The 25,343-nt window shown below is 41.2% G+C and overlaps 1 protein-coding gene across 1 annotated transcript in view; it reads left to right on the top strand.

Annotated features, from left to right (window-relative positions):
• Positions 1 to 1,333: 1,333 nt before the first annotated feature.
• nexmifb (neurite extension and migration factor b) overlaps positions 1,334 to 25,343 on the top strand; it is a 127,905-nt gene continuing 103,895 nt past the window's right edge. Inside the window, exon 1 of the mRNA XM_079838165.1 lies at positions 1,334 to 1,731. The gene's annotated coding sequence lies outside the window, so the exon portion shown is untranslated. The remainder of the gene's footprint in view (positions 1,732 to 25,343) is intronic.

The raw sequence follows: 25,343 nt of genomic DNA, 5'->3' as shown, positions 1-25,343 counted from the left end.
TGAACACTGTTACTCACTGTTTGTGGCGGGGCTGTCGAATCCATATGGTAAAAGTCTGTTTGTAAAGCCTGTGCTGACGTCCATTTTCTCCAAATTCACTGGGCGGGCAAAGCAGAGAAAGGGGAGGTAACCGTTCCCCGTATGACGACATACAGGGAAGATTCCAGATCGGCTCGTCTGAGCTCTCATTTTCTCAAAGGCAGAGCAAGACAGCCAGAACTCGGTTTACACATATCGAAATTTTTAGCCACTTTGGGACCAGATACAGGCAAGGGGAACTCATATTAATGTTAACAAACCTCATAAAATGAAAATGTCATGCCATGGGACCTTTAACATGTCAACTCCGTCAACGCAGCGTAATAGTTTCTGTAAATAGTTGTGGGATAAATCTTGCCATTTTGATATGTTTATTAAGGCATTAAGGCAGCTACAACTGAGGAAAAACATTAAATTGCTCCACTGTGATTAAGGTGGAAAAACATTCAATTTTGTCAACTCATTTTATGTCTGATAGTTGACAAATGCTCTCAAAAAGTCTGTATAATGTGATTTAATACGGGTTTTTTTGCAAATTGGGAATTCTTCTAATGCTGTTTTATGATTCTATTCTGGTCTCAGCTCAACCTTTGTCAACTCCATCAGTATTTTACACCGTCAGGTGAAGGTTTTTGTTCGTTTGGAAAAAAAAATCGCTTATTCTTTTTTCAATTTATTGTGTAAATATGTTAAAACATCAATGGAACTACAGGATGATATGTCTTAATTATCTAAAAACATTGGTGATATATGTTTAATATTAAAAGGAGGGAGGAGAATTAAGGAATTTTGAAACTGGGTTGTTCATAATAGTGTGAAAACAAACAAAAAAATAAACAGAGAATGTATTTTATGATTTAGCTCCTTTACTGAACACTAGTATTAGCTACATAACTGAAGATTTGACATTGTTTTTGGATATTAGCATGCTTATTAGTGTGTCTGACGGAGTTGACACAAATTAAGTTATGGACTGAATAAATATAATTTTTCAGAAAAAAAAAAAAACTGTTCCCTTACATGGTACTGAGATCGTTGTCTACAAAAATACCAATTTTTAATAATGTAGTGTTCGTTTTTTATTTTTTAACATTTTAAAACACGTTTTGTCCCTTATCTCAAGAATCAGTGATGTATCAGAATTATGTTTATGTTTATGTATTGTCTTTATGGTAACGTTACATTTGGCTAAAAGGAAAAACAAAACTTTGTGGCCTTTTCACCTGTAGCACCTCCCCTTCACGCACACGTCACGAGCCTCTGAGCTCCGAGGGCGCGCGCACTCTCACGAGCCGGAGAGAGACGCGCGAGGGGAGCAGCGAGTCACCGAGCGAGCGCGCTTACGAGACTGCGCCCATCACACCGAGACCCAGCAGCCCGAACAATGGCAGCATCCAGCAGCTGATTTGCTGATGGAGACACGCTGGAGCTGATGAGTGGTCTTCAGCGGAGATTTTAAGACGCGGTCCTGCTGTCCATTAGAGATGGAGCGATAGAGGAGAGAGAATCACGGGCTGTTCTCCATCACTGACGGGAGGCGCGTCCACCTGCGCTCTGACTGGAGGCCCGGGATGCGCGAAAACATGCACAAGTGCCTCTGATTAAAGGAAATTATTGCAACATATGAGCTGTTTGGTGGTGAAAAGCACCCGGCGTTCAGAAATAAACACCAACTGGCTGCACAAAGAATGGGTAAGTGCTGTTCCGCATGAAACACGGATGAAAACGCACCACTTTGTCAATATGCATTGCATGACTGTTCTTATACAGTGCACATTGGTGTTATGAGATACGATGAGGAGGTGTTCATTATGTTACTTTTGGCTTCTTGAATCCCTGCTCACTTCGGACACTTGTCTCAAAACCAAGCATTTTGGGGGGGCATGTGTCGTAAAACCCAGTGCGCTGCCATAGACGGCACGTTTGGGCTCCGGCTGAAAACCTTCATTGACTGCATTTTGGAAGATTAAAATCTCTAGAGCTGCCTACATAGATTTTTTTTATTGGGGGTGGACATCATATGGTGTCAAAAAACAGTGAGCAGCCTACCTTGAAATCGTTTTTGGACATGGTTTCCTATATCATGGTTTCATATACCCAGAGGGCATTTTTGGGGGACTTAGTTGCCCACCTTGACAGCATTTTTGGGCATCATGGACTCATAACTCACTCAGACAGCATGTTTTCCCCATCATAGGCGCAGTTTTAAATGATGCCGTCTAGGTAGGTTAGTGTTGGATCATTCTTGCCAAATACTCTTAATTTCTTGTGCCAAAAAGTGTATATATGAGGTAATTTTCAAATGTCCCTTCGAGATGCATACTAGTTCATTAACGTATTGTCATTATTCAGTAACAGTATTGGAAATGCAGTGTTTGTCTCATCAACCTCAAGTTCTTTGGGTTTCAAGAACAAACTGTGACAATTCATGACTGACCTAGACAGCATTTTTGGGCGTCCAGTTTCTGCCTGAGATATCCGAATGGATGTGTCAAAGATGCTTGATTTGAAGAATTATACGGACGGAGGGCCTCAAATCTGGTGACGGCTGTGTTTGTTTGTAGTCATGTAAAAGAACTGAATCGCATTCGGATTGAATACATTGGCAGTTTTGAGCACTATGTCAGTCCAATCTGTGCCGCTCACTCACTGAGTCACAAGTCTATCAATGGGCTAGTGTGTTTCTTTCCTTCTTTTTTTCCCCAGCGTTTAGTCATAGCGTCTGCTGGTTTTCTTCCCTATGGTCATCAACACAATGCCCTCTGAGATGATGGCTATAAGGATGAATGTTTTCGAGGTGACCAGATGGCATCACAAAGTATTTGTTCTCAATCATTTTTGATTTAACGGCATTCCAGTTCTGCTTTCTACATTTTGGTGTACCCTTCATTTTGCAGCGTTCCTTTAATTCCACTCTTTATGATGTTTTTTCATGCATCTTTTCACAGCTCACTTGCGTTGATTTGCCTTGGACTGCAAGCGCTGTCGTTGTGAGCGTATTGTTTTTGTTCGTTTAATTGAAAGACCTTGGCCTAAAGGATTTCTGAAAGCTTCTTTATTACTAAGCCACTGCAGTGGGAAAAATCCCTTATTAGCCACATTACAATAACAGTTTTGCTGAGTGATTATGTAGTGAGAAGAGAACATACCTTGATGATTCACGGGAAACTTGAGTATGTTTCAATTAGCGAGACTAAGTTATAGCCCAGGCAGATTAACCGGCTGTGGTTTTGAGATTATCAGCATTAGCTGGTATTTGTGCCTGATTAACTGATCATTGCACCGAAATGTTGTCCGTTCCAATAGGGTCGTCTAATAAACGGGATTTCTGTTTTTCAATATTTCGAGTGGAATTTGGCATAAATATTGTGCAAAATACTGTTCATTTAAATTCAATATTTTATTATTTGATCATTTATCTGTTATCAGCTATCTATATTAGGGCTGTCATTGTTAAAGCATATTAAAACTAATTCAAAACCCTGAAAGGAGTCATTACACACACGGTTTCTGCCAGTCTCATGTTAATCTTGAGTGCCTAAAGAGTAGCATCGCATCCTTCATATCTATATATTTATAAAAGACAGATCCGCTGTACCGATTCTTTCAGAAAACAGCCGAGCTTGTGTAGGCGTGCAGTGGGCGGAGCTAAAGAGTCACAAGCACACACACACCTATGACACACACAATACATCACGGCATTATAACTTTCTATTCACTATACATCTGTGTCGTTCACATTATATTGCCAGCAAAACAGACATTTGATGCACTTTCACTCACGGCCTGTGGTTTCGACTCGTGACCAGGAACAAAAACACACACACACACTTGCAGAACTCCGTTGTTGCTCCGGAAAAACAAACTGACTCCACTGTTTCCTTAACGCTGGGTTATGTGGGAAGCTGAACAAGGTTATCTTTCCCTCACAACCGGAAACACACTTCTTTAGTGACATTGTTGATTTTGTGGTCTAAAAACAAAATGGCAGCGCTGCCGACGGCTTCCGTAACCTGAGCAAAGCTCGTTGATGGGCGCGCTCTTGCTCTCACTCTGGTTGATGTGTGTGTGTGTGCGCTCATCCGGGAGAAGTGCCCATACAAGGAATTCCACACTTTATGACATCATACAAGACCATACTCTAAAAAAAACTTTACGAAACTTCTGAAGGAGTGTATTTGGCACAGAAATACTTCATCATACGTCCAACTCGATTTTTAAAATGTTTGGAATGGCAGCTAGTGGTTGAAATGGGTACTGCAGTCCACTTTCAAAATATTGTTTGCCCCGCCCCCTCCTTCTCAGACTAGTTGATGAGTTGATTTATCCGTGATTTAGGCCCCGTCCACACAAAGCCAGAGCTTTCCCTATCCGATCTTTTTCCGATCTATCCGAAGAAATATCTGCGTACACACGAGAGCAATGAAACCGACTCAAAGCGATGTAGTTTACATGCCAGGCCAGTATGTGGCGCTGTAACTCTGCCACAGAAATACACTGAAAAGTTGTGGCTAGAAGGGGTACAGCAACAGCTGGACGTGAGGCAAATTCTCACAATTCTCACTTGCTACATACCAGATTGTGTTTTATTAATGCCTACACCCTAAACCTACCCTAAAACAATAATGCAAATACAGTAATTAAATGACGCAATATTGATGTGTGCATGTCCAGTGCCCGTTGCTGTATCCCTTTCTAGTCTTTACCGTGCGAGACGTGGTGTGACGACATCACCGTTTCACAAAATATACGGATTGGCTGTACATACAAAAACGCAAAGCTGTCGTTTTCATTTATCCACTCTGGGACCCGGTTTAAAAAAATATCGGTTTTATGCTCCCAAAACGGCAGATCAGTGTGGACGAAACGCTGATACAATACAAAATGTTTACGTATACAGCTAAACGCGTCTCCATGTGGACGGGGCCTTAATGTGCCAAGGCTTTTTAGGTCGGGTAGAAACATGCAATCTCTGACCCAGTTTGTTCGCTGGCTTCCGTGTCAGCAATACGCTGGGTTTTCCGCCAACTGGCAATCTGTGCTGTCGAAATACTATTGGCTAAACTGACAACGTGCAGACAAAAACAAAAATAAAACGATTTGGGTGGGGTAATTGGGGTTGGTGATAGGCACAAAAATCGATTTTGATCTTGATTCAGTATCAATTCATATGTACATAGCCTACTGTACATAAAAGGAAAAATAAGTTCCATTTTAAATTATATTTCCTCGCATTCATTAATATTCACTTGTGTGTGCTTATATAGGTATCATTAAAAAGTTATTTACGTTTTAAAATTTCACATTTAAAGAAATCTAGTGTTTGATCATGTCTAAATATGTATTCAAATGCAAAACCTAAAAATAAGTAAGCAGTTATGATCTGCAATATTTTTTTGAGCAACCAGACTAGATACATGTATATTTAATAATGAGCCATACAGGCACCCATAGTGGGTAAACCATGGCATTACAAATGAAATCTATTATTTAGGGCTGGGCAAATGAACGCGTTAACGCGGGCGATTAATTTTTTCAGCTTAACGCATTAAAAATATTTAACTCAAATAACGCAGCGTCCGTTTTTATATCCATTTTTGCTTAGCGTTACATGATCATCACGACACAAGAGAAGGCGCTGTATGCCAATGTCCTGTCTGTGTGGATGCGTCTCATATCAGCTACACACACACACACGACGCACAGACACACTCGATGCATAGATAGACTTGCGTCAGTTTCCTGCTCACATCGAGTTCTCTTTTGCTCTTGAACAAACAATAACACAGAGGATTTTGAGTATTCACATATTAGGAGTCTTAAATTAGTTAAATAACGTCTTAAATGAACTTAAAGAGTTGTGAGGAAATGAGATGCGCGGGACAGCGTGTCAGATCCGCGGCTGTTCTTAAAGTGGCAGTAGCACTGATGATGCCTATCATTAATGTTCATCACAGAACAACGGGAACAGAGAAAATTGTAGCTTTAATGATGATTCATCTATATTTCATTTATTATTTATGCAGTTAAGAAAGGTGTTTGATAACTAGTACATTTCTGTATAACAGGGAAGGCCATGGGTAAATATAACATTTATTATTTCGGGGTTTATGTAAAGATTGTTTTAAGTTCAATTAAATTAAAAGTAGTTTTTTTAAAGCCTAATAAATGTTGAAATTGGGAGCTTTCAGTTATACTGTAATGTAACGTTATTAATGTTTCATAGAGACTTTAGTATCAGTGATACTGGCCTTCATTCACAAAAAGATGACAATACAACACATATTTAAATAATGCTGTCTTTAAATTGTTTATACATTAATTTGGAGAGTAACTGAAATTATTACAATATCAAAATATTAAAAACTTAAAATATTAAAAACTTGTGATTAATCGCGATTAATTACAGAAAAAAATGTGATTAATTAGTACCCATTTTAACGATGCCCAGCACTGCTATTATTTTTCCAGCCACATAATGACTCTAATTTGCATTGGATTTCTCCATTTTAACCTTAATTACTACACTAATTGTAATATAAAAAAGAAAACATATTAGAAGAAAAATATTTTAATTCATTAAATGGTAATTAATGGACCATAATTATTGCACAAATAGTAGGCCTATTTAGTACCAAAAGATCTTCTCAAAATATTCAATCAATATTATTAAACTAAAATATAGAACATTTATTTAATTGAAAAATAGTTAAGGTATATGGTCACATTTGACCATCAATGAGTGAGGGTGACCAATTAGTAAGGAATAGCTGAGGGCTAAATACAAGAAAAACATTAACATTAATGTTATCAATGTTGAATCTCCATCACTCTCCATAATAACATGATACTGTAAATATGGTTGACGTAATAATCAATGCACACTATGCTGTCATGTTTACCAAAAATAGCTGCAAATACCTGTATAGTGAAGCTGTTGTCTTATCCACTGAAGCCATTCAAATGCATTGACACAGCGCTGGTTTGTTTGGAACTATGGAGAGCTCCGTGAACCACGTGACCGCGCGCCGCCGGGAGAAGAGAGCAGGTCGCAACTCTGTTTTTCAACGGCTCTGGGTTTAACTGTTATGCCACATTAGCACCAAAACGCTATTTATTGCGTTAATTTATAACAAAAGCAATTTATTCATAACAAAAGCCAGTTTGGCCATTTGAGAGCGAGAGACGCACGTGAGTGACAGAGAGACGGAGGGAGAGCAGGGAAAGGAAGTGCAGCTGAACGAATACGCTGCGTGCTTAAAATAGCGTAAAACGACATAATGACACGCAATATGTGGCGGCTGGTGTTGATTCTGTGGCGCACCGCAACGAATTAGTCTATGTGTGGGAAACACTGACAGAGATGATAACGGTATCGGTTTCAAAACTCGTTTTAAAAAAATGTGCACTTTCAAACCTATTTCAAAAGTTTGCGTTCTCAGGCAAAACAGTTTTCCTCACTCGAAACATTAAAAGTCTGTTTTCAGTTGAAAATGGTGTTGTGCAAGCGGCCCCTAAGTTAATAACTAATTAACGGAAATGAATCAATTAAAAACTTCCTTGAGCTAGACTAGAGCTGCTGTACAGCCATCTTTGCTGCATTAATTTCCTGTTATCACTGTAAAGCTGCTTTGAAACCATTTGTATTGTAAAAGCGCTATAAATAAAGGTGACTTACACTCACCTAAAGGATTATTAGGAACGCATACTAAAACTGTGTTTGACCTTCAGAACTGCCTTAATTCTACGTGGCATTGATTCAACAAGGTGCTGAAAGCATTCTTTAGAAATGTTGGCCCATATTGATAGGAGAGCATCTTGCAGTTGATGGAGATTTGTGGGATGCACATCCAGGACACGAAGCTCCCGTTCCACCACATCCCAAAGATGCTCTATTGGGTTGAGATCTGGTGACTGTGGGGGCCACAGTTTAGTTCAGTGAACTCATTGTCATGTTCAAGATACCAATTTGAAATGATTCGAGCTTTGTGACATGGTGCATTATCCTGCTGGAAGTAGCCATCAGAGGATGGGGACATGGTGGTCATAAAGGGATGGACATGGTCAGAAACAATGCTCAGGTAGGCCGTGGCATTTAAACGATGCCCAATTGTCACTAAGGGGCCTAAAGTGTGCCAAGAAAACATCCCCCACACCATTACACCACCACCACCAGCCTGCACAGTGGTAACAAGGCATGATGGATCCATGTTCTCATTCTGTTTACTCCAAATTCTGACTCTAGCATCTGAATGTCTCAACAGAAATCAAGACTCATCAGACCAGGCAACATTTTTCCAGTCTTCAACTGTCCAATTTTGGTGAGCTCGTGCAAATTGTAGCCTCTTTTTCCTATTTGTAGTGGAGATGAGTGGTACCCGGTGGGGTCTTCTGCTGTTGAAGCCCATCCGCCTCAAGGTTGTGCGTGTTGTGGCTTCACAAATGCTTTGCTGCATACCTCGGTTGTAACGAGTGGTATTTCAGTCAAAGTTGCTCTTCTATCAGCTTGAATCAGTCGGCCCATTCTCCTCTGACCTCTAGCATCAACAAGGCATTTTCTCCCACAGGACTGCCGCAGACTGGATGTTTTTCCCTTTTCACACCATTCGTTGTAAACCCTAGAAATGGTTGTGCGTGAAAATCCCAGTAACTGAGCAGATTGTGAAATACTCAGACCGGCCCGTCTGGCACCAACAACCATGCCACGCTCAAAATTGCTTAAATCACCTTTCTTTCCCATTCTGACATTCAGTTTGGAGTTCAGGAGATTGTTTTGACCAGGACCACACCCCTAAATGCATTGAAGCAACTGCCATGTGATTGGTTGATTAGATAATTGCATTCATGAACAGGTGTTCCTAATTATCCTTTAGGTGAGTGTATATCATTTGGTGATTTGGCGTCCTTTTGGAGTCTCCAAGTGAACTTTTTTGGGAAAACACCTTAATTTACCTTGAAAAAACCTTGCAGAAAATAGTTTTGTGAGAATCATCCTTCAATCTGATAGTTAGCGAGAAATAGCAAATGATGACAGAATAAATGCGTTAAACAAGATAAATGGTGTATGCTTAATTTCACGATAATTGTGCGATACAATTTTTTTATCTATTGACAGCCCTACTACATATAATTCCATAACACTGGTATCAGTACCGCTACCATCCTACCACTCGCTCGGTACATGTTTCATTTTCAACGACTGTGATTTTCTGTGTTTGACTCATATTGCAGCATGTCTTTCTCCTGGAGCGTGGATAAGCTCGGTGAGGCAGCTGCTGCGGTGAGACGGCGCTGTAATTAAACTGCGAGGTGAGGTCCAGGGGAGATTGTTCAGCTCCTTGATTGCTTTTCATGGCCGGAGGGGGAGAGAGCTCAGGCTGCTCCTGAGGGACAGAGCCGGTGCACAGGCCTCAACGGCAGGCTTCCTGAGATCTACACACACCGATAGCGCAAGACACTCTCCTGACGGCTCACCTGAGGCCAGAGTTCAAGAGCCAGTCTAGCGTTTCAGCTCAGTGAATGAAATCACAGAGATAGTAGTAATAATGAATGCTTGGCCTGTTAAAAATGTCTCCTTTTTGATTTGACATGTTCTCTAACTGACAATATAGTGCAACATTCGGGCTCCGGACGTTAAAAAAACCCTCGTTTTTTAACCATAACTTTACAAAACCTTTAAAAGACAGAACCTGTCAATCAATGATAAATGCTTTTCATGAAGCCATCATTCTTTCAACTTAAGTTTAAAATAATCGTGTTAAACAGTGGAATTTGTGGTGGAAAACTACATTATCCATGATGCTTTACAGAAAACTCCACCAATGAGTCACGACGAGCAAATCGCGCCAAAAGAGGAGATTCCCTCTCTCATGATGCACTGCAAATGATGTGAACCCCGAAGACTAATTCACTGCTGGTTCCTTCAAGATTTTTCCTGTGGGGTTTTATAATTGCACTCTAAAAAATATTGGTTTCTTTTCTACCCGAATCCTGGGTTGCGCATTTTGGGTAATTTTTTTTGGTTATTTTTTCAGTGTTTGGAAAGTGTTTGTGTTACCAGATCCTGGGTCAGACATAACAACCCAGTGTTTGGATAGTTTTTGTGTAACCCAGATCCTTGGTCAGATGTAACAACCCAGTGTTTGGGTAGTTTGTGTTACCCAGATCCTGGGTCAGATGTAACAACCCAGTGTTTGGGTAGTTTTTGTGTTACCCAGATCCTGGGTCAGACGTAACAACCCAGTGTTTGGGTAGTTTTTGTGTAACCCAGATCCTGGGTCAGATGTAACAACCCAGTGTTTGGGTAGTTTTTGTGTTACCCAGATCCTGGGACAGACGTAACAACCCAGTGTTTGGGTAGTTTTTGTGTAACCCAGATCCTGGGACAGACGTAACAACCCAGTGTTTGGGTAGTTTTTGTGTAACCCAGATCCTGGGTCAGATGTAACAACCCAGTGTTTGGGTAGTTTGTGTTACCCAAATCCTAGGTCAGATGTAACAACCCAGTGTTTGGGTAGTTTGTGTTACCCAGATCCTGGGTCAGATGTAACAACCCAGTGTTTGGGTAGTTTGTGTTACTCAGATCCTGGGTCAGGTGTGACAACCCAGTGTTTGGGTAGTTTTTGTGTTACCCAGATCCTGGGTCAGACGTAACAACCCAGTGTTTGGGTAGTTTTTGTGTTACCCAGATCCTAGGTCAGATGTAACAACCCAGTGTTTGGGTAGTTTGTGTTACCCAGATCCTGGGTCAGATGTAACAACCCAGTGTTTTGGTAGTTTGTGTTACTCAGATCCTGGGTCAGGTGTGACAACCCAGTGTTTGGGTAGTTTTTGTGTTACCCAGATCCTGGGTCAGACGTAACAACCCAGTGTTTGGGTAGTTTTTGTGTTACCCAGATCCTGGGTCAGATGTAACAACCCAGTGTTTGGGTAGTTTTTGTGTTACCCAGATCCTGGGTCAGACATAACAACCCAGTGTTTGGGTAGTTTTTGTGTTACCCAGATCCTGGGTCAGATGTAACAACCCAGTGTTTGGGTAGTTTTGTGTTACCCAGATCCTGGGTCAGACGTAACAACCCAGTGTTTGGGTAGTTTTTGTGTTACCCAGATCCTGGTCAGACGTAACAACCCAGTGTTTGGGTAGTTTTTGTGTTACCCAGATCCTGGGTCAGACGTAACAACCCAGTGTTTGGGTAGTTTTTGTGTTACCCAGATCCTGGGTCAGACGTGACAACCCAGTGTTTGGGTAGTTTTTGTGTTACCCAGATCCTGGTCAGACGTAACAACCCAGTGTTTGGGTAGTTTTTGTCTTGCATACATTTTTATGATTTTATTCAAAAAGATACAGAATATAAATACTTAAGATGTTAAAATATGTTCTCAGGGATATCAACCTATACGTGTATATAATCAACTTAATAATTCAATGTCCTTTACAGTGCTTCATGGGATTGCAGTTCTTCTCATTAAAGCTGTTAAGTTCACAGTCTTGTACCTTTTTCCTTTTGTCTGATTTTCAAAAACTTTTTTGCTTCAAATCAAAACCTCATAGCTGGTTTGGGTGATTTGTGGCTTATAATGCTTTTACAAAGACTTTCATTAAAATCCCTCTGGGAAAACTGAAAGGGGAAAAATACGGAAACAATGCCACTGGAAACTAATGCACCAATGCACTCTGCTGAGATGCTTCTAGTAGTTTCGGGCATTAGCCATGCTTTTCTTGTGGTGTTGCAGTGTAAGTGAACCCTTCAGTAGAGCTGCCTAATTGGACAGTATTTTAGGGAATCACGGTCTGAAAACCTAGTGAGTTGTCTAGACATCATTTCTGGGCATTTTTAGTATAAAATACCATGTCAGCTCAGCTGCCTATGTAGAGTGGATTTTTGGGGATCACAGTCTCAAAACCCAGTAAGGTGCCTAGCTAGACTGCATTGTTAGCTGCCAACATAGACAGCATTTTGGGGCATCATAAAGTCTAGTGAGCTGCCTACTTAGAGGACATTATTGTGCGTCATGGTTTAAAATCAAGTGAGCGGTCAATGTATATGGCATTTTTAGGGATCATGGTCTTAAAATCTAGTGAGCAGTCAATCTAAACCACACCTCTGGACATCATGGACTCAAGACACAATCTGTTTGTCTAAACCACATTTTAGGGTAACCTAGGTGGGTTTCAAGTCAGCTTAGCCATGTTCTGATAGTATTTTCAGTCATGCTTGACTTTTGCTGCAGTTTCCCATGCTGTTACAGTGTAAGCTTTTCTCTTTCTGGCACACAACACACGTTTCTACTCATTCTTGGCACATGCTAATGTGCACGTCTTTGTTTCCCTCGCATTTAAAGCCATATTAAAATGCGATGCTCATGGAATACACTCTCTCTGGTTTGACTATACTGCACTGAACAGAAAACACACATCTTTCTGCATGAAATGGTAATTTGGTGTGGAAGCACACATCTGAATAAGCAGAGCTGTTCGGCTGAAGTAGCTCTTGATGGAGCGGGGGTTTTTTCCCATTGTGAATGCTGTGGTGGTTTTACGCTACATGTAAATTGCTGGGTTGTAGTGGCTGTGGTCAAGAGCTCTTTGATGAAATCATATTCCAGCCATGTGCGACTCAGACAGTTGTCAACAGTGCGGTGATTCACAGAGGGATGACTGCAGGTGCAACGCTTGATTTCATCGAAGCAGGAGGCAAAATCACAAAAGGAACGGTCCTCTCCACACGAAATATTATTGTAATTGCATTTTTGTCGAGATAAAAACAGTCGACCAAATAAAAGTTCAATGACTGCTGTGCGGTTTGGGGAAACGTCACAAACTGATGTTTAGCTAGGAAGACGAAAGTGTTTTTTATTTTGTTTCTTTGTCCTAACTGTTATAAATTGGACCAATGCCTCCAGAGCACATTCTTGATGTTATGCCACCAAAACAAAACTCAGTGAAATATTAGCATACAAATGACAGTTTATTGGCCAGCAGGAAGTATTAATGTCTAGTACATTTTCTCAATTCAGAAGATTTTGGACTTGTACATGTTCTGAGGGTAATATATTCATTCAATGCTCACCAAATAATAGTTATAGTTACACCCAGATCAACATTAGTAGTCGAGCTGTATAGGTTTTTTTTGTATTTATTGTTGGAATTTCTTGCAAAAATTGTCTTACATCTCTCAGCGTTTACTCTCACATTAATTCACATCAATCCAATTCAAACTATATATCTGTCACAGTTCTGTTTGTGTTTTGGACTTTTTTGATTCATTCCTTTGTTCAGTTTCCCGCCACTCCTTGTTTCCATGGTCACCGTCCTTATGAGTTCATTTGGTTCAGCTGTGTTTAGTTAATTATCTCGTTTCTGTCTGCTATTTAAGTTCCTCTTGTTCGCTCAGTCTTTGTCTAGTCACTGTTATGTTGGGTCGTGTTTCTGTCTGCGTGTTCTTTATGAAGTTTGTGATCCTCTGAGTCTTCAGCCTGTTCCTGGTTCACCCGACCGTTACAATATCCAATTTTTGGTTTGATATCCAATTCCAACTGTAGAGCTATCTATATTTCCTCAAAATTCTTTAAAATCCAATTGTTTGTTTTCAGTAATAAAATAAGAGCAAATAATCAAATTACGAGTAATAACACAAATACAATAGCCTGACAAGCCAGACCCACCTCAAGATGTTGGGTCTGGGAACTCACCATTGGCAGGGCTCAATCCCAGGGGCGGGATAAACGGTTGTCTTTCAGATTCCCTCTGCACGCAATAGGATAGCGCTACAACCAACCAGAGCAACGAAGCTAGTTGATAGATTAAACTTTTGCCGTATCCGGTCTGCAAAACTCCGAACACATCTTCCTTTTTAAGAATCACTTCAGTCCTATTCTTTGTTCTTTTCTCAAAGAAAAGCTTAACTCCAAGTCCACCAGAGTCGCGGCCAAAGCCGATTCGAAAGACCGCTGTTCGCCAGCTTCTTTGCAGGGATGTGACGGTGAGGAAATTTTCCCACCGGTTAATTGATGTGACAACACCGGTAATACCGGTATCACCGGCGGAGGCTTCTAAATCACTAATTCTATCTAACCGAAAGTAACATGACCGCTCTGAACTGAAAACGCACCAGTGCGCACACACTGTGAATGACAGCTCGTCTGTAAATGCGCGCTCTGTGAGGCCATGGGTGCGTCTCAATCAGTTCCCTAGTTCAGTAGTCAGGGCACTGATCAAGCATTGATCAGTCTATGATTGAGATGCACGCCATGAATGAATAACAGTTCATCCGTAAAGCCCTGTTTATACTCGACGCGCCCGCACGAGCGCGAGGGTGCGCGCGGCAAAAATAAATGCGCGCAGTCAGCGTAGCGCGGAGGCTCGCACTGCGGAGCCAGGCGAAAGTAAACAATGCGCGCTCTGTGCGGCCGTGCACATTTTACTTTCGGTTTTGAATTAGCGCCAATTCGGCTGCGGGTTGCTTGAATTGTGGGTTCATTAGCCTATTATTTTTAATGAAAAACACAACAATAAAACAAATGACAAACTCCCTTAAATAGGCGCTTTTACGTTTCGCTTTGAAACCAAATCTTCCGCGATCATCTCAGTCTGCTCCTCACTCTTAAATCTGATGAATGACTTCTGCCGCTGCCGAGACTCACGGTCGGATTCTGCTTTATTAAGCAGATACGTTCAGTTTTTATTTCTATTGTCTGTTCTCTAACTGAACTAAATTATTTTATCACAAAAAGACGGTTGGCGGTAACACGGTGGGCAAGTGATGTAACCGGTGTTGAGTCTGGACACCGGTAACACCGGCAACACCGACTATCGTAGCAAGCCTACTTCTTTGTTTTCAAGTAGCATGCGGAACCGCAGCAACTCTGCCATCATTATGATAAGCCCGCCCACCGACTCTATACACAATGTGATTGGCCTGACCAGAGTTTGGTTTTTCCAGCTCGCAAGCCGACGGAGAGTAGCTAGACGACCCTGTCTTCAAATGACATTTGCTGCCGCTAGGGTGCGTCTAGATTTCTAGGCTACAAATACAATAGAACAAACATCATAAAATAAACACTGCTTTTCATGTTTTTCAGGTAAGTCTACCAGTGATTTTCAGGTAAAGAAAATTAATAATCAAATCATGTAAAATAGCACCCGATATATTGGCCGATAAATCTAAATCCACATTTTTATAGAATTTTTGAGAGCCTAATTACAAAAACAAAAGTCTCACCATTGAAATCTATGTCCCAAGCACACAATTAAAATGTTTCCATTATAATGTTATGTAGTCTATATGACAGACTTGTGGTGTGCATGTATAATGTGATTTCAATCATATTTCAAGCAATGTGACGAACAGTGTGCATTTGAAGTGTCTCAGCTGAAGGAAATAATCCATTATTTATCGGCTTTAATATATCAGCCAAATTTTCTTATCGGGCTGATAAAAAATGAACATATATCATCCGATATCGATATGGTGGCCGATATATTGTGCATCCCTACACCGTTTCTAGCTGTTCTGACGCCCTTGGCGAAATCCTTATTGGTGCCCCCAGTCAAATTTTAAAAAGCAAAATTGGTATTATTGGTATTAATTATCAAATACATGCATACATTCTAAATATAATTGTCAATAAGGATTAAAATTAATACCAGTAATACCATTGTGTAGCCAGATGGCTGTATAGCCCTTGGCCTATATAATATATATATATATTTGTGCAATCCCTAGTTGCTAAGAAATTGTTCTCAGACATGACTACATAATTATTACGTGTTATTTTTACATTTCACATGAAAGTATTAAGGATAAATACTGATTCAGTGCGGTTTTTATTACTCATTGATGCTTGAACGTCCCCTTTAAATAACACAACGCTATGCCCTCTGTGTTTATGACACTGAATCGATTCAGCATTCAACACCATCCGTAAAGATACGTTAAATTTGACAAAGGGATTTAATAAAGGATGTATTAATGTTGTGAATTAGCACATTTTATTATACCATTTTTAAATGGGCCGTTAAAGTTTTATATGGGACAATTACACAACACACTGATCCTTTAACAATGCATTGCCGCAAAAACCTTTTGGAGGTGCAAGTAAGAGAAGAAAGCTTTATAGAGTCAAAATAATACTGCACACTCACTTCATCGTGAAATGCTGAAGTGAGTGTGCAGTTAGATTTTACCTCTAACAACATACACACCGAGCAATGCCATCTGTCCATTTCACAGCGTGATTTCTCGGCTACCACACAAAATACAGATTTGTGCACTTTTTACTGTACCTGTTTTTTAATTGACCTTTAGTTTGAATTTAGCTTTATTGCATGGTTAAAAAAGCGTAACCTTGCCAAAGCATTGATCGAGCTCTTTGATCTAACGGTGTTGTTGAGCGCTCCAAACGCAAACTTTTTGACAGTAATTGACAGTACTGATCCAATGGTCAGATTGACAGTACTCTGATCCAGGGTGGGGGCGGTAATAACATTTTAGGGTGGCCATGACACCCTTCGCACACAAAAATCTAGTGCCAGATATGTGCTTATATGTGCCCCCCAACTGATGGTGCCCTAGCCTAGGCGATCGCCTAATTTGCCTATGCCTAAAAACGGCCCTGCCTAAACTGCATAGTCTTCTTCACTGTATAAAATAAATATAGATTAATCTTTATTACAGTTTTGTCTTTGTCCTTTGTTGTTTGTTGAACATTAAAACACAGACAACAGCAGGGATATTAGGCTGCTGTCACTTTAAGAGCTGCACGGATCCGATATACTGATATACTGTTTATGTTCACTTAAGATATAACACTGTGTTTAGGATACTCTCTGCGACTGGCAATTTTGATGCAATTAGTAAGAAGTCGTAAAAGAGAGCTTAATTCAGCATTCGCGCGCTGTGTGAGAAGCTGCTTTCTGGTCACGCACTATGGGATGTGCACACACTAACAGGGTTTTTCCTGGGTCAAAAATGGTCTTCGGTGGTGGTTGACACACACGTGATCTGCGTGCGCAATTATGACAATACATTTAAAAAATGTTAGTAATTTTGATTATTTTGATATCTCATATTATGTGTGATCTCTTACATCGATGTTTGTTTCTTTTGATCCTCATTTTTTACACCATTTACTGATAATTGTTTTGGTATATAATCATATTAATCATATAATCAATATTAAAAAGTAGCATTAAAAATGAACATACTATGGCCGTTCATGTCGAGTGCGACGAACTGCTTCCCGTTTTGAGCTTCTCTCTTCCAGAAATGACTTATAGGACTCCTGAGAGTCCCTGCGGCCGTTGTCAATTGCTGCACGCCAGTTGGGTCTGTCAATTGCAAGTGCCTCCCAGTTGTCCAGGTTGATGGAGAAGGCCTGAAGATCCCTCTTAATGACATCTTTAAAACGTAGATGGGGGCGACCATGTTTGCGGGGGGCATTTGCCAGCTCGCCATACAGCAAGATTTTTGGGAGGCGGGTGTCCTTCATTCGATAGATATGTCCAATCCAACGGAGGTGGCGTTCACGAAGGATGGTGTACAGGTCACTGGAACCAGTTCTCCCAAGTATGACAGAGTTTGGCACATGGTCCTTCCAGCATACACCCAGTATGGAGCGGAGGCAGCGAAAATGGAAGGCGTTGAGGCGATGTTCGTGCCTCCTGTAAGTTGTCCATGTCTCACTTGCATATAGCAAGGTGCTAAGTACACATGCACGATACACACGGACTTTGAGGAGCAATGAGAGGTTCTTGTTGTGCCAGACACGCTTGCTCAATTTTCCAAACACCGATGATGCCCTCCCAATGCGCATGTCAAGCTCTGCGTCAAGGTTATTGTTGTTTGATACTGTGGAACCCAGGTAGGTGAATTTGTCTACCACAGATAGAGGTGTGTTGTTAATGTATACTGTAGGGTTCAGGGTTGCAGGTTGGGCAAGGATAACTGTTTTTTTTAAGACTGATCTGCAAACCAAACTCTAGACATGCAGCGGCAAAAGATGAGCAGAGTAGTTGTAGATCTACCTCTGAGTGGGCAACAAAGGCAGCATCATCAGCATAAAGCAGCTCACGTACCAGAACATGGCGTACTTTAGTCTTTGCCCGCAGTCTGGCCAGATTGAACAGCTTTCCTGAGCTGCGGGTGTGTAGCAGGATACCTGAGTCATCAGGGAAGGCACGGCGTAGTAGGGCAGAGAAGAAAATTCCGAAAAGGGTAGGAGCAAGGACACATCCCTGCTTTACTCCACACCTTATCTGGAACTCTTCAGAGCAAGTGCCTTCAGAGTGTACAGTTGCCTTCATGCCCTCATGAAACTCAGTGATCACCTTCAGTAACTTTGGAGGGCAGCCAAGTCTTTGTAGGATGAGGAAAAGTCCAGATCGACTAACGTAGTCAAAAGCCTTGGTCAAGTCTACAAACACCAAGAACAGAGGTTTATGCTGTTCAATACACTTTTCCTGTAGTTGACGAACACAGAACACCATGTCTGCTATGGAGCGGCCAGCACGAAACCCACACTGGCTTTCAGGGAGGATACGGTCAGCAAGGATTTGTAGACGTGGTAGAATAGTGCGAGCAAATATCTTCCCAGCAAGACTGAGCAGAGATATTCCTCTGAAGTTGTTACAGTCTGCACGGTCCCCCTTGTTCTTATAGATGGTGATGATGTTGGCATCTCTAAGGACATCTGGGAGATATCCACTCTTCCAGCACATCACAACCAGATGATGTAGGACAGAGGCAAGAACATCACCGCCTGCCTTATAAGCCTCAGGGGGGAGGCCGTCAGCTCCAGGAGACTTGTTATTTTTTATTGCTTTAATTGCAGATTTGATTTCCTCAATGGTAATATCTGCATCCAGATCAGACATAGGGGGGAGCTCAGGAACAGCCGCGGTTATTGCCAGTGTGTTGGCTGTGACAGGCTGAGCATAGAGAAGGCTATAGTGCTCTGCCCATCTCGCCAATTGAGATTCCAAATCAGTCAGAAGTTCACCTGATAGGGAACAGAGTGGAGACGATTTTTTAGGGATTGGGCCCAAGGCTTCTTTCAGTCCTTCAAAGACTCCTCGAATGTTTCCAATGGATGCACTTGACTCAATACGGTCACACAGTGTGCTCCAGTAAGCCTGCATGGCTGTGCGAGTGACCCGCTGGACATTGCGGCATGCCTGCTTCAAAGCTGCCTTATTTGAGCGAGTGTTATGCTGCAGGTAGGACAGTCTGGCTGAGCGCTTAGAGTCAATTTCAGGTAGGAGCAGGCTGGCATGGGTTTTGAACCAGTCAGGCTGGGATCTGGATCGCTTTCCAAAGATGGAAAAAGCAGCCTTTGTGGTAGTAGAGTGGAAGTGCTGCCAGGCAGCCGTGATGTCTGCATGAGGAGGTGAGGAGTCAAAGCTGGAAGCAAGTAGTTCAGTAAAAATGAACAAATAGCCTAATTTTCTGCCATATGCAATTTAATAAAAATTATCAGCTAGCTAATAACAACTTTGTTCTAGTTTCTCCAGTCTAAATGATTGTAGGCTATTAATTTTACTTCAAATTGTCAACAGAAATAAGCTGAAATACTGTTGATAATTAAAACTAACTCTTACACCCACTCTTGCTAAATTGGGTAAGCACACTTGTGTTCTCATTTCAGATGCGTTCTGAGTAAATTAATAAACTGATTCGTGAGTTCAGTGTTGGACAGATCAGTTGTTCTAACCAGTTGTTAAAATGATTCGGTTCAAAGGGGTCATTAGGTCACGAATCGGACATTAGCAGACGCGTTGTGTGCGAATCCCATCTGTTAGACCATCGCGAAAGATGTCAACACACAGAAAACACTTCATAACTGAATATAATTTGTTTCCCGTTTGTTGAAAGTATGCTTTATGTCAGCTGGTCAGAGAAGAGTCAAGGTTTTTTGAGCGCTATTCACACCCAGCGGTAATTCTAGGAAAAATTGTCCGAATGTGCCACGTGCAACATGGTTTCGGTCTTCCGACCTTTTTGATTTGGATTAATATGTGAAATATGAGAGAGAGTTAACAGCTAACACAGTGAATATTATGAAGACCCAGCGAGTGTGCGCGGGGGAGGATCTCTCTGATCATTCTCTCTGTCAATTTAAATGCAGGAAAAACCCTGACTAAACCTCCCACACCATTGAATTGAGTTCTCTTTCACGTCTTCTTGCGCTTGAATATTTAAATCGGCAAGGCTTAAAAACACATGCAAATGATTTCGTGATGCAGCACTGGCCCGATCGGGACAGTTACAGTTGGGTCAACTGTCCCGGCAGTCCTTATTACAGAGCCCTGGTTCACGTCTACCAATAGGAATATGATGCCCATCACAGCGTGCATATATAAGCTCCTTCAGTATCATCAGCTGCTATCGCGTTTCTCCGGAGCGAATTACCCTCCTCCATCCCCAGCTCCTCCTCTAGTCAGTCAGGATTTGCCATTCTGATTCCCCCTGAATCAGACTAAATTCCCGAATTAGGTTGTATCTGTCCAATCTAAACTGTATGCAAATTGTCTATCACTTTGACGATAGTGATCCTGACAGAACGTGAAAAGGTTATTTTTCAGTGTTATGATAATGGTTAGATTTGTACATAATTCCTTTCATAAAAGGTATGCATATGCTATGGCCTCAGAACACTTTTACCATAGTGATTTGTGAACGAATACATTTTGATGTATTGCAGTACATCACATAATTAGCTCCATATGTGTGGCTTTTCTACTGTAGTAAACTTACTCGAAAGCTCACCTGGGACAGCATTGCGCTGTGAAGCGAGTCCTTTGAAACACAAATCACATTAAAAGAGCTCAAAGCTTTATAGAAGCAAGATAAAATGGCATGGTTGCTCCAGCAAATGTGTTGTTTTTATCTCTCGTTTGCTTTTGTTAACACTATGGGTTAGGTTTAGGGTCGGGTTTAATGTAGGTGGTATGTTATTTCCCGATGTAACAGAGCTTTAATCTTTTAGAGCCACTTAACCAGACGTTTCATTTCCTAACTGCAGCAATACTTGCAACAACCAACATAATTAGTGTAATGCATGCTATGTGCCATCGTAATATATTAAAATAGCTTTATAATGCATTATATATAGATGCTTCGCAGAAAGGCATCGTGCTTTATCTTGGGGGTTTTAATTGTGTGCTCGGTGGCGTTTTCATTACCCCACCCCCCATCATCAGTGGACCGCAGTGACACTAGAGTCTTTGTGTCTCTGGCGGCTCTGGTTTCAGGATCTGCCACTGGAGCAGAGAGGCCGTCTTTAAACACCACCAAATGAGCGGCAAAAAATGAGTAATGTAACAATGTTTCATGCTTGTTTCTTTCATCAAGTTTTTAAAAGGCATGGGGCTGTTAACTCAAGGGTACTAGGTTCAAGCCCCCATAGGGTAAGTTTAAACAGGTTAGATTTTGTATGTAATTATTAGATGTCAATCAAAAAATGGGAATTAGTGACCATTTTAGATTTATTTAATAGGTTATATTTTCAATGCATGTAAAGTATGATCTTCCCATTGGTGGAAGACCAAAAACAATCAAAACCTTGAACAGAACATTGTTTATTTTAGTATATATAGTAAGATTATTGGGTCCAACTTTACATGAATTGCTATACACTAACATTTAAATGAATTATATGATACAATGCACTTATTGTATACATGCATGTTTTTGCTTTGTACTTATATATAAACTTACCCATACCACCACACCTGTCCCTAACTTTAGCCTTGAACTTACCCATACCACCACACCTGTCCTTAACTTTACCATTAAACTTACCCATACAACCACACCTGTCCCTAATTTTACCCTTAAACTTACTCATCCCACCACACCTGTCCCTAATTTTACCCTTAAACTTACTCATCCCACCACACCTGTCCCTAATTTTACCCTTAAACTTACTCATCCCACCACACCTGTCCCTAATTTTACCCTTAAACTTACTCATCCCACCACACCTGTCCCTAACTTTACCCTTAAACTTACTCATCCCACCACACCTGTCCCTAACTTTACCCTTAAACTTACCCATACCACCACACCTGTCCTTAACTTTACCCTTAAACTTACCCATACCACCACACCTGTCCCTAACTTTACCCTTAAACTTACCCATACCACCACACCTGTCCCTAACCTTACCCTTAAACTTACCCATACCACCACACCTGTCCCTAACTTTACCCTTAAACTTACCCATACCACCACACCTGTCCCTAACTTTACCCTTAAACTTACCCATCCCACCACACCTGTCCCTAACTTTACCCTTAAACTTACCCATCCCACCACACCTGTCCCTAACTTTACCCTTAAACTTTAAGGTTTAGGTTAAGCGTTAAGGCCAGGTGTGGTGGGATGGGTTAGTGTAAGGGTAAAGTTAGGGACAGGTGTGGTGGGATGGGTAAGTTTAATGGTAAAGTGAAGGACAGGTGTGGTGGGATGGGTAAGTTTAAAGGTAAAGTTAGGGACAGGTGTGGTGGGATGGGTAAGTGTAAAGATAGGGACAGGTCTGGTGGTGGGATGGGTAAGTTTAATGGTAAAGTTAAGGACAGGTGTGGTGGGATGGGTAAGTGTAAGGGTAAAGTTAGGGACAGGTGGGATGGGATGGGTAAGTTTAAGGGTAAAGTTAGGGACAGGTGTGGTGGCATTTACCCTTACACTAACCCATCCCACCACACCTGTCCTTAACTTTACCATTAAACTTACCCATCCCACCCCACCTGTCCCTAACGTTATTCTTAAACTTACCCATCCCACCACACCTGTCCTTAACTTTACCCTTAAACTTACCCATCCCATCCCACCACACCTGTCCCTAACTTTACCCTTACACTTACCCATCCCACCACACCTGTCCTTAACTTTACCCTTAAACTTACCCATCCCATACCACCACACCTGTCCCTAACTTTACCCTTAAACTTACCCATCCCCCCACACCTGTCCTTAACTTTACCATGGAACTTACCCATCCTATCCCACCCACCTGTCCCTAACTTTACCCTTAAACTTACCCATACCACCACACCTGTCCTTAACTCTACCCTTAAACTTACCCATCCCCCCACACCTGTCCTTAACTTTACCCTTACACTTACCCATCCCACCACACCTGTCCTTAACTTTACCATTGAACTTACCCATCCTATCCCACCCACCTGTCCCTAACTTTACCCTTAAACTTACCCATACCACCACACCTGTCCTTAACTTTACCCTTAAACTTACCCATCCCCCCACACCTGTCCTTAACTTTACCCTTACACTTACCCATCCCACCACACCTGTCCTTAACTTTACCATTGAACTTTCCCATCCTATCCCACCCACCTGTCCCTAACTTTACCCTTAAACTTACCCACACCACCACACCTGTCCTTAACTTTACCCTTAAACTTACCAATCCCACCACACCTGTCCTTAACTTTACCCTTAAACTTACCAATCCCACCACACCTGTCCCTAACTTTACCCTTACACTTACCCATCCCACCACACCTGTCCTTAACTTTACCATTGAACTTACCCATCCTATCCCACCCACCTGTCCCTAACTTTACCCTTAAACTTACCCATACCACCACACCTGTCCTTAACTTTACCCTTAAACTTACCCATACCACCACACCTGTCCTTAACTTTACCATTGAACTTACCCATCCCACCACACCTGTCCCTAACCTTACACGTCAACAATTACAAATCTGCAGGGACCAATCACAAACCGGCGTATCCACCTGGCACGCTATTGGCGGCTTTAACACGATAGAGAAGCGACGGCAAGCAGCTTTTTGTTTACATTCAACATGGCGGCCACTGAAGTGCAGTAACTCGTTGATGCTGTTTTAAAAGATTTCAAAGGCAAGTTTTTGAAACAGAAACTTTCCCTGGAACAATTCCTACAAAAGAAGGATGTGTTTGCCTTACTACCGTCTGCTCTGCACAGTACGTCACCTAGATCGTTGGTCTGATTGGTTGAAGAAGGACTATCCAAATGCGTACAATAATTTTAACTATGCCCATTGATCACGCCTCTTTATTATATAAATATATATATATATAATTCCACCAAATCAGCTTATCCTTGTTAATATCTGAATGTACACTTAACATCAAGCATTATATAATGATATTATGTTAATCAAACATTATTTAATGATATAACTTTAGTAATTGCAACTAAAACTTGGAGACCATGCATATATGTCATTTTAACTGAACTTAGGACTGGTGGTGGTGCTCATTCAGTGTTTCTGTAAAAAAAAAGAAGATAATAATTATTAAAAGATAATAATACTGTGACGACTCCTCTGAGTGGGGTTTCCCCAGGCTCAGGTGGATGATTGGCTGGCTCCGCCCTTTCAAGTGGTTATTCCGTACACCTGTGGTGGACTTCCTGTCGAGCGTGTTGAAAAGGAGCATGAGGAAAAGGCCAAGGAGGGCGACAGACTGGACATGATTTTCATTTACGTTTGGGTTCCTTTAAAGTTGTTTTTCCTTTGACACATCCAACACTAGCAACAGCACATTACTTTTCCATGCATTCATTACATTACACCACTGATTCCTGACTGTTACATTTATATAGTGTTTTCTTTCTGTATAGGTCTATTTTTGTTAATAAATTTGGGTATTTTTTCGACATTCTTGTGTTCCTCTTTTTGTTGTGTCCCTTTTTGAGCTACGGGACGTAACAAATACTACTATTCATTATAATGCAAACAACAATATACACCACACCAAGGAATGATGTGCTGCTGGGTTCATGAATATTAATCACTTGAACACAATGAATGTGCATTGCACCAAAAAATAGTTTGATGTAAGTATAAAGACGCCTAATATATTAGTGTGACTGAATACTGTGTATTCTTGGTATAGTTTAATGATAGTATAATGCTATGTATTGTAGTGTGGAGCAGAAGGAAAGTGTTTTAGTCTGTTTCATTTGGTATGGCTGTCAGATGATAAGCTTTAAACTCGTTTATTCTCAGAGAGGTTCGTGTTTTGAAGTCCTTTGACTCTTTACTCAGTTCTGAATGACTGAAATCATTTGAGGCATAGAGAACTTTGAAGGATGTTTGGATTTCCATGAGGTTGAAGCCTTTATCATTTTAAACACTTTTAACACAAGACAAATGCTTTCTTCATGTTTTTATCACAGCTGCCGATGCCAAACGCAGCGAGAACGTTTCTTAATGGCTGTAAAACCGCTTATGCGTTGTATCGCATTATTTGTGTACTTTGCACTGCCCATTTTTCCTTTCCAGTATATAA

This window comes from Gobio gobio (assembly GCF_949357685.1).
Source record: "Gobio gobio genome assembly, chromosome: 16".
Taxonomy (NCBI): Eukaryota; Metazoa; Chordata; class Actinopteri; order Cypriniformes; family Gobionidae; genus Gobio; species Gobio gobio.
Note: the sequence above shows the minus strand (reverse complement) of the source record. Positions and strands in the feature narration are given on the sequence as shown.